Genomic DNA, 11,038 nt, shown 5'->3' on the forward strand with positions numbered 1-11,038 from the left:
ACCCCTAATTGAATGACATGACTGTATGACGGAATTATATGTGTACATGTTATCGAGCAAAGCATGATGATGTTTCACTGAACTGACATTGTATGTACTGTTATCATGTTATAGCATGTCATAATTGTATATTACATTGCATTGGGTTGGGGGTTGATATTGTTCGGAGGAAGTGCATTGAAAGGTCTCGAGACTAATTTACTTGCAGCTCAGCTGCAAATTATTGTCTAGTGCCGCATTCGGTACTTTTGTAGAGTGTAAGGATGGGTGGGTCGATTAAATCCCCACATGGAGTGTAGAGTTGGACGAAGATGGTGCGTAGAGTCTGGCTGGGTAGGATTTTGTGATTGTATATCTGTTACTGCTACTATTTCGTTGATGGGCTAAGGCCCAACTGCATGACTGATTGTGAACTGAGATAGGCTAAGGCCAAACTAAAACCGATACTGTTACTGAATAGGGCTTAGGCCCAAACTGTGATCATGTGCATATTGTCTGTTTGTTTATATGGGGATTACACACTGAGTTTGCGTAAACTCACCCCTTCGGTTTAATCCGTACAGGTAATCCCCAAACTTGACGGATCGGTGCAGCGGAGGACTCGAGGGTGGCCACACGATTTTTTTCACACTGTTTGTTATCTACTTATGATTTTATCTTTATTTGGGGTATTTTGCTGTAATTATGGCCTTTACGGATTTTGATTTAGATTTGGATTTTATACGGTTTTATAATTTAAATCTGCTAGTGATAGAAAAAACTCAGGTTTTCAAATGAAAATGATGGTTTATCAAAATTCCACGAACACGTAAACTGGTTAAAAGCTTCAGTAATGAAAAATGTTTTGGAAACTGAATATTGATTTGTAAATGAATAATGTTTTGAAAAGGTATGACAAGATTTGAAATAAACATTAGATAATGGAGCAAAAGGGGTTAAATAGAATAGGGGATTTTGCGAAGACATACTTTTCCAAAAGCATTACCACTTGACATTGTCAGATTCTGCCATAACGTCTAGGCCGGGTTTGGGTGTTACATTTAGTAGTATCAGAGCTAGGTTACAAAACTCGGTTGTGGAATTGGGTTTCAAGATTTGATTTTCTAAGAACTATTTTCTAATGATTTGAAATATTTTTACCAAATGTGTGGTACACTGAGTCTTCGGTGCCGATCTAGTAAGTTTCTGAAACTGTTTTGATAATATATCCTGAAACTGCTATAGGTAGTACTGAGACTGTAGTAAAACTGATAGACGTTGATTGACACTGTGATGTACGAAACAAACTTTACACTTCTGATACCGTTTTTCATAAAATATCAGTTAATAAATACTGGAACTGTAAACTAATGCATAAAATTATTAATACAGATAAAATGCCATTAGACAATGAGCACCAGAGGTACTCGCGGACGGGGTACAAGAGGCCACGGTAGAGGCCGTAGAGGTGCTCGAGCTGGGTCTTCATCATCGGGCAATCTGCCTAATTTGGATACTAGTGAGACACCGATTTCACCTGTGATTGAGACTAGATCTCATGATCGAGCGGTTGGGGACAACGCTCTATCCCAGGCCATGTTGAGGATTTTAGAGAGGGTCGCTGGGCCTAATAACTGGAGCTAAAGGCTGCGGGTCGATTACGGAACGACTTTGGTCTAACGGAGCAGAGCTTTTCAAGGGTATTACTGGAGTTGCCCCTAATGTGGCTGAGTATTAGATTGAGGCTACAGAGAGGATTATGGACAACCTGGACTGTACTTCCGAGTAAAAATTAAAAGGTGTTGTATCGCTGCTATGTGATGAGGCATATCAGTGGTGGCTTACTATTAAGGAGGGCACCCAGCCCGATTGACTAACCTGGGAGTTCTTTAAGACCGCTTTTTAGGAAAAGTATGTGGGTGCCAGTTACGCGGATGCCCGTCGGCTAGAGTTCCTGAATCTAACTCAGGGAGATAGATTGGTGGCCGAATATGAGGCTGAATTTTTAAGACTGAGCCGCTATGCTCGAGGTATGGTGGTGACTGGGTATGAGCGATGTGCTCGCTTCGAAGATAGCCTCAGGGATAATCTTAGGGTTCTGATAGCTCCCGTAGAGGGAGAGAGATTTTACTGTACTGGTTCATAAGGCGAAGATCGCCAAGGAGTGAAGCGTGCTGAGCGCCAGAATCGAGAGAGAGGTAGGAGCAAGAGGGATTTGGAGCCCTCGAGTTCCATTCAGAGGCCTAAGAAAAAGGCCAGAGTTGATGGACCGATCAGAGTTGGGCTTCTATTACTGCTATTGGACAGCCGTCGTATACTGACTGTGGTAGACACCATCAGGGCGAGTGTTAGAAAAGAACTGGGGCTTGTTTGAGGTGAGGTTCATTAGAGCACTGTATTAGAGAATATCCACGGAGGTTTGATTAGATGCAAGCTCCGGGTACTGGGTCTGCACCACCATCGAGAGCAGTTCAGCAGCCACCAAGAGGTCATAGTCAGGCTAAAGGTGGTAATGGGTTGGGCTGTGGTTAGAGAGCACCGGGCAGAGGTGTTGGTCATATTAGGGCGAGACAGCCGGCTCTAGTTTATGCTGCACGTTGCCGAGAGGATGGAGATACTTCAGAAGTCATCACGGGTACGTTCTTTATTTATAATGTACCTTATACTATGCTGATAGATATAGAATCCACTCACTCCTATATAGCTTGTACTGTGTCCGAGAATATCTTGGTTGAGAGCACTACAAGTGAGGTGACTGTACTGAGTCCGCTGGGGCAATCAGTATGGGTAAATAAATTGTTTAGAAACATTCCTTTAGAGGTTCAAGGGGCTATTTTTCTGGCTGATATGATAGAATTGCCTTTCGGAGAATTTGATTTGATACTGGGAATGGATTAAAAACTGGGTGAGCTTAGATTGTGACACAAAAAATAGTTGTACTGAGAATTGAGGAGGATAGCGAGGTAGTCGTAATTAGGGAACGTCGGAACTACTTATCGAATGTGATTTTTGCATTGAGGCCTAAAAAGTTGGTTCGTAAGGGATGTGAGGCGTATCTGGCTTATATCAGTGTTTCAAATTCTGGGGATTTTTAGGTTAAGGATATTAGGGCAGTTAAGGACTTTCCGGATGTTTTTCCTGAAGAGCTACCGGGGTTACCTCCGAATCGTAAAGTAGTGTTTGGGATTGAGCTTCTTCCTGGTACAGCTCCGGTGTCCATCGCTCCCTATAGAATAGCACTAAAAGAGCTTGTGGAGCTTAAGGCTCAGATTCAAGAGCTACTGGATCGTGGGTTCATCCGCCCTAATGTGTCTCCGCGGGGAGTACCTGTTCTGTTCGTGAAAAAAGAAGGATGGATCCATGCGTATGTATATTGACTATCGGTAACTGAACAAGTTAACAATCAAGAATAAGTATCCCTTACCGAGGATAGATGACCTGTTCGACCAGTTTCGAGGGGCTTCGATTTTCTCTAAGATTGATCTCCGATCAGGGTGTCACCAATTGAGAGTTAAGGAAGTTGATGTGCATAATACGATGTTTAAGACTTGTTATGGACACTACAAATTCCTGGTAATGCCATTTGGACTGACAAATGCACCGACAGCTTTTATGGATTTATTGACGACATACTGGTGTATTCGAAGACTGAGGATGAGCATGATGAACACCTCAGAGTGGTTCTATAGGTTCTGCGAGAGAAACAACTGTACGCCAAGTTCAGTAAATATGAGTTCTGGTTACGTGAAGTAGCGTTTTTGGGTCATGTGGTCTTTGTTGAGGGGATTAGAGTCGATCCTCGTAAGATTGAGGCTATCTTGGATTGGAAGCAACCTAAGACTATATCTGAGATCTGTATTTTTCTGGGATTGACAGGTTATTATCGACGGTTAGTAGAGGGTTTTTCACTAATTGTAACACCTTTGACTAAGCTGTTATGCAAGGGTGTACTATTTAACTGGACTGATGTACAGCAATAGAGCTTTGTGAAGCTAAAAATTGTACTGACTAAGGCCCCTGTTTTGGTACAGCCTGAGTCGAGGAAAGAGTTTACTGTCTATAGTGATGCATCACATGTCGGTTTGGGATGTGTGTTGATACAATAAGGTAAGGTGGTAGCGTATGCGTCTCGTCAACTTAAGACTCATGAAGCGAATTATCCGACGCATGACTTAGAGTTGGCCGCAGTGGTGTTCGTATAAAAAATCTGGAGGTATTGCCTATATGGTGACAAATGCATCCTTTACACAGATCACAAGAGCCTCAAGTATCTCCTCATTCAGAAGGAGCTAAATCTTAGGTAGCGTAAGTGGATTGAGTTGCTTAAGGATTACGACTGTACTATTGAATACCACCCTAGTAAGGCCAATGTGGTGGCCAACACACTAAGTCGTAAGGTTATGACTGATTTGAGGGCGATGTTTGCTCGTCTCAGTTTATTTGATGATGGAAGTCTGCTAGCTGAGCTTCAGGCTAAGCCTACGTGGATTGAGAAAATTAAGGTAAGCAGTTGGAAGATGAATCTTTGGGTCCTCGTTTCTGACAGGTTGAGAGTGGGCATATTGATGACTTTGGATTGAATGGCGAAAGGGGTATATTATTTCCGTGAGAGAATCTGTGAACCGAAAAACACTGAATTGAGGCAGTTGATACATAGAGAGGCGCATAGTAGCATTTATGCTATGCATCCTGGAAGAAATAAGATGTATCGTAACCTTCATGAGTTATACTGGTGGCCAGGAATTAAACGTGAGGTTACCGATTTTGTGGGTAAATGTCTGACTTGGCAGCAGGTTAAGGCTGAGCATCAGTTACCTTCGGGGTTGTTGCAGCCAATTAAGATTCCACTTTGAAAGTGGGAGCGAGTGACTATGAACTTCGTTAGTGGGTTACCTCTTATATCTACTAAGAAGGATTCTGTATGGGTCATCGTGGATCAGTTGACCAAGCCATTTCCCTTTTTGTACTGACTACTTGTTGCAGAAGCTGGCTAAGTTGTATGTATCTGAGATAGTGAGACTGTATGGGGTACCAGTTTCAATCATATCTGACAGGGACCCTTGCTTCACGTTTCGATTTTGGAAGAAGCTGGGTATAAGGTTGGACTTCAGTACTGCGTTTCATCCTCAGACTGATGGTCATTCTGAGAGGATGATTCAGATACTGAAAGATATGTTGAGGAGTTACGTGATTGATTTTCGAGGTAGTTGGGAAGATTATTTGCCACTGGCGGAGTTTGCTTATAACAACAGCTATCAGTCTAGCATTCAGATGGAACCTTACAAGGCATTAATGGTCGTAGGTGTCACACTCCTTCATGTTGGACTGAGTTGGGTGAACGGCGTTTTCTGGGCCCTGAACTGGTCTCTGATACCAAGGATAAATTTAGATTAATTTGAGACTGACTGAAAGCGGCATCTGATAGACAGAAGTCCTACGCCGACCTGAAGTGACGTGAGATTGAGTATTTTGTGGGGGACTTTGTTTTTCTCAAGGTTTCACCATGGAAGAAGGTATTGATATTTGGTCATAACGGCAAGTTGTGCCCTAGATTTGTTGGACCTTAACGCATACTGAAACGAGTGGGATCGGTTGCCTACCAATTAGAGCTACCTCTAGAGTTGGATCAGATTCATGATGTTTTTCATGTTTCGATGTTGAGGCGCTACCGCTCTAATCCAACACATATTTTTCCTGTTGAGGAGATCGAGGTTAGGTAGGATCTGACCTTTGAGGAGGAGTCAGTTCAGATGTTGGAGCGAGATGTAAAGGTTCTAAGAAGAAAATCCATTCCATTGGTTAAGGTTCTTTGGCGTAATCATAGCTCGAAGGAGGCCACGAGGGAGCCTAAGGATACGATGCGACAACAGTATCCTTATCTGTTCTGATCAGGTAAATTTTGAGGCTGAAATTTTCTTTTAGGGGGGGTAAAGTTGTAGCGCCCCAAATTTTAGGTGTTGCTTTTGCGATTGATTGATACACAATTGAGTATCTGCTTCAGTGGTTAAGTGTCTAGGTGTGTGAGAGGTTCCAAGTTCAAGCCATGTTTTTGTCAAATTTTGGATTTTTCTGAGTAAAGCTTTAACTTTGTTCGATAGGCTTTTATTTAAATATTCGTAAGTATACAACAGAATGGGCCTACTGGTCTAGTGGTTAGGTGGAGTGTTAGAGTGTTTGAGGTCTTGTTTTCGAATCCTTGCTTCAGCAAGGGTGTTTTATTTTGCTTGAGTTGGTGGCAGAGTTTTGGTTGCATTAGAATTCTGAGTAGTGGGATTAGTGGAGAGATTTGAGGGATTGGGAGTTGGGGGTTTATCTGAGTAGTTTTCTTTTTTTCAAAATTTTGGTTGTTTCTCCCAAATTCTTGACGTGATTCTCTACTTCTCTGCCGAATTTTGTTCTCCCTCTTTTTCTTCGTTTGATTCCTATCTCGATTCATTTTCTTTTGCTTACCATCTGACTTCATTGATTTGGTAAGTGGAATTAAATGTTGATGTAGTCTTTTCTTTTTCTAGTTGCTATTTGGAGGCTTAATCCCTATTTTGGCAGCGACGAATGGTGAAGTTCGGGGTTCCCCTATCGTAGGTTTGTAGTTTAAATCGCTTGGAGGGTTGAGGTAAGTGTGGTTGTATGAATAGAGTTATGGTTGGTTTTATGACTTTTTTATACCGGATTTTAGGTCTAACTCTGGATGTTGTTATGCCGATATTTAGGTTCTGGAAGGCTCGGGATAGTTTTCACATCGAAATAGTACCAGGTGTGTACCCAAAAATGCAAAAAATGAGGTTTCAGCGAAAGCAAAAAACTATTCTGTCTACGCCACACGGCCGTGTGGTAAGCCGTGTGCCATAACACGGGCATACGATTGACGAGGCTAGGCCATGCACACAAGACACAACCATGTGATGGCTAGGTAAGCTGTGTGCTACACACGAGCTCGACCAATTTGGGCTGTATGGGCCACACGAGCATGTGGGCCTACACGGGCGTATGAGATTTTGGGCCAGACCGTGTGATCCACACGACGAATCACACGACCAAGGCCAATTTGGGCCGTGTTGGCCATGCGGGTGTGTGGGTCCACACGGGTAGACAACCTGGGCATGTGAGCCTATTTTCACAATTTGTTGCCAAGGTTGCACGGGTCGCCTAAGATGACTGTGAACCTACTGTAGGGTCAGTAAGCTTACCTAGACCCCTAATTGAATGACATAACTGTATGACTGATTTATATGTGTACATGTTATCGAGCATGATGATGTTTCATTGAATTGACATTGTATGTGTAACACCCCAAACCTGGCCTAGAAGTTAGGCCCAAATCTGGCGTGTCACATTGAAGTATTTTTCTAAAACCATGTTCTCATTGAAAACCCTTTTTACTACTCAAAGCCTCTGGCCATTTTAAAACTTGTGAAACGTTAATTCCCTTAAAACCTTACTTGCTACGGAAGCTTACTTTTAAACAGTTACGGAAACGAGATATTTTGAAAACCAGTTGTTTTTTTAGAAAATCGTGCCTTACTTCTAACAGATATTAAGCATACTAAATAAATTTCTCAAATAAAAGGTTAAGAAAATAAAGAGGCCTTAATACAACCCAAATCAAAAACCAAAGTGCTTAACTAAATAAATAAAATAGAAAAACATGTGCATTTGTGTGGTCGTCTTCGAGTTCCTCTGCGACACCGATCCACCTAACACTGGGGATTACCTGCACAGTTAATAAACGGGGTGAGTTTACGAAAACTCAGTGTGTAATCCCCTTACCAGAGTAACAGTCAGTAAACAGACAGAATTCAGAATCAGTCTGGGCTGGAGCCCATTACAGTAACAGTACAGTCCAGTTCAGAGCATACGTGGGCCAAAGCCCGTTACAATATCATTTGGGTCATAGCCCATAATAGAATCAATTGGGCCTAGCCCATCTTAGCCTCAGTTGGGCCGAAGCCCACATCGCAATAATATCACAATAATATCATACATGCAATGCTGTGCAACCACCCCTATAATCTAACCGCTACACACAAACTCCGTCCCCTGATACACATCATGTGGGGATATAAATATCGACCCACCCATCCTATACACATCAATGGTAGCCCAGTTGCAGTACTACCTTCATTGCAGCAAGTTGCTAATCAAATATTAGGCTTAATAGCCCTCGGTTGATCCACGGTCGTTAAGCAACCATGTGATCCTCATATATTTCCTCCATTCCATAATTCCCAACTCATGCAATATGTCGTGTATGTCATGCTCAATCAACACACGAGTATGCAGAATGACCATACTCATTAATAGTTTTTTAAACATATATTAAGAACATATCAGTCATACAACTACAGTCAAGTCAATTAAAACGTACTCATATATTCTTCATCAAATCAGTCAAATTCGAAGTCTAAGTCGATCATTTACCCTCAAGGGCAAAACAGTCATTTTATCCTATAGGGGTATGTCGGTCATTTTACACTACAAGGGTATTTCGGTAATTTTACACTACAAGGGTATTTTGATAATTTTACAAATCAGGGGTATTTTGGTAATTTTACAAATCAAGGGTATTTCGGTAATTTTACAAATCGAGGGTGTTTCAGGAATTTCACAAATTGAGGGTATTTCGGCAATTTTACAAATCGAGGGTATTTCAGTAATTTCAAAATCGAGGGTATTTCGATAATTTTACAAATCAAGGGTATTTCAATAATTTCAAAATCGAGGGTATTTCGGTAATTTTACAAATCAAGGGTATTTCAATAATTTCTCTTTATTATGGGTTTATTACTTACCTTGGCCCATTAACAAGTCCTCGTTGGCTAAAGTGAACAGATACTATGCACCAGGTAGGATTCCAGAGAAGAGGAGGTGAGTCATTAAGACTGTTTAAGTACCAAGCTCTCCCTAGATCTAATCCTAGACATGCATATACCCATTGCCACACCTTAACCTTATGACTCATCCACGATCGTGATTAATTAATTATTTAAGTTTTATGTCTGCTTGAGAAGTTCCCAAAAACTAGACCAACAACCCCTTTACTAAACACTAACAGATCCACACTTATTTATTTGGCCCCTTTAGGCCCAATCTCGTTCACATGACCCATCAGGCCCAATCACATTCATGTGGCCCATCAAGCCCAACTACTTCCCACCTAATAGTTAGATTTACACAAGGAGGCCCACGGGCTCATAGGGCCCATTTAACCCATCGAGGCCCAGAACAGCCCCAACACACGAGAACGCTCATGGCAGCTTTCAGGTTTTGCTGATTTCTAACAAAGAAGGGCGTGAATACACACCTGTTTATGAGAATGCGCTGAAGTCCAAGATCACCGACCTTGGTACATCTTGCATTGGGTCTTATTCACCTTTTTCTTTTTCACCAACTCATCTGGTTTGTTCTATTTAAAGCCAGCTTCTCACCAATTCCCATGTTAGCTTCCCGATGTGGGATTACTTTCAACCATTAGGAAAATTCCTTATTTTCTTATGACCACCTCAACCACAGAGTTCCAGTCCAACTCCACCTCCTACACAGCTTAAACAGCAAAATAAATACTCCATTAAACATCCCAAGACTTGAACCTTAGACCCCACAGTTACACAACATGCCACCTTGCCACTCCACCACAGGCTCTTTTTGTGTCATATTTTTTCCTCAATTAAATATAAGGTTTATAGGCCAAAGTCCAGGTTCCTTTAAAAGAAAAACCAAAATAAATTGCAAGAGCCAAGACTTGAACCTAGGCTCCCTTGCAACCTTAATGACACCACAACCATTAGACCACAAGCTTCCTTGTGTCATTTATTTACCACAATAATTTAAATGGCCTTCATCCAAGCACCCAAGGTTTTATTCACTTATTACCAAAATTTTTGCTAAAGCCCAGGTTTGAACCCAAGATTTCTCTAACACTTCTCAGGGCCATTAACCACTAAAGTAGACATTTAATTGTGTCATTTCCTTGTACAATTAAATGCTTATATACAACCTCCTTACGAACCCATACTAAAGGCCCAATACTTCTAGGCCCAAATTCGGGGCGTTACAGTATGTACTGTTACCATGTTATAACATGTCATAACTGTATATTGCATTGCATTGGGTTGGGGTTGATATTGTTCGGAGGAAGTACATTGAAAGGCCTCGAGCCTAATTTACCGGTAACTCAGTTACAAATTACTGTCTAGTGCTGCATTCGGTACTTTTTTGGAGTGTAGGGATGGGTGGGTCGATTAAATCCCCACATGGAGTGTAGGGTTGGACGAAGATGGTGTGTAGAGGCTGGCTGGGTAGAATTTTGTGATTGCATATCTATTACTGCTACTGTTTCGTTGATGGGCTAAGGCCCAACTGCATGACTGATTGTGTACTGAGATGGGCTAAGGCCAAACTGAAATCAATATCGTTACTGAATAAGGCTTAGGCCCAAACTGTGATCATTTGCATACTGTCTATTTTTTTATATGGGGATTACACACTGAGTTTACGTAAACTCACCCCTTCGATTTAATCTGCACAGGTAATCCCTAGACTTGATGGATCGGTGCAGCGGAGGACTCAAGGGTGGCCACACGATTTCTTTCACATTGTTTGTTATCTACTTATGATTTTACTTTTATTTGGGGTATTTTGCTATAATTATGGCCTTTACGGATTTTGGTTTAGATTTGGATTTTATACGGTTTTATAATTTAAATCTGCTATTGATAAGAAAAACTCGAGTTTTCAAATGAAAATGATGATTTATTAAAATTCCACGAACATGCAAACTGGTTAAAAGCTTCCGTAATGAAAAATGTTTTGGAAACTGAATATCGATTTGTAAATGAATAATGTTTTGAAAAGGTACGAAACAATTTGAAATAAGCATTAGATAATGGAACAAAATGAGTTAAATAGAATAGGGGATTTAGCGAAGACATACTTTTCGAAAAGCACTACTATGTGACATCATCAGATTCGGCCATAATTTCTAGGCCAGGTTTGGGGGTTACAATATCTCTTTCAAGAGTAAAAACAAATGATTCTAGATTGATTAATTGAAATCTCTATC

The sequence above is a fragment of the Gossypium hirsutum genome, chromosome A07 (assembly GCF_007990345.1).
Source record: "Gossypium hirsutum isolate 1008001.06 chromosome A07, Gossypium_hirsutum_v2.1, whole genome shotgun sequence".
Classification (NCBI taxonomy): domain Eukaryota; kingdom Viridiplantae; phylum Streptophyta; class Magnoliopsida; order Malvales; family Malvaceae; genus Gossypium; species Gossypium hirsutum.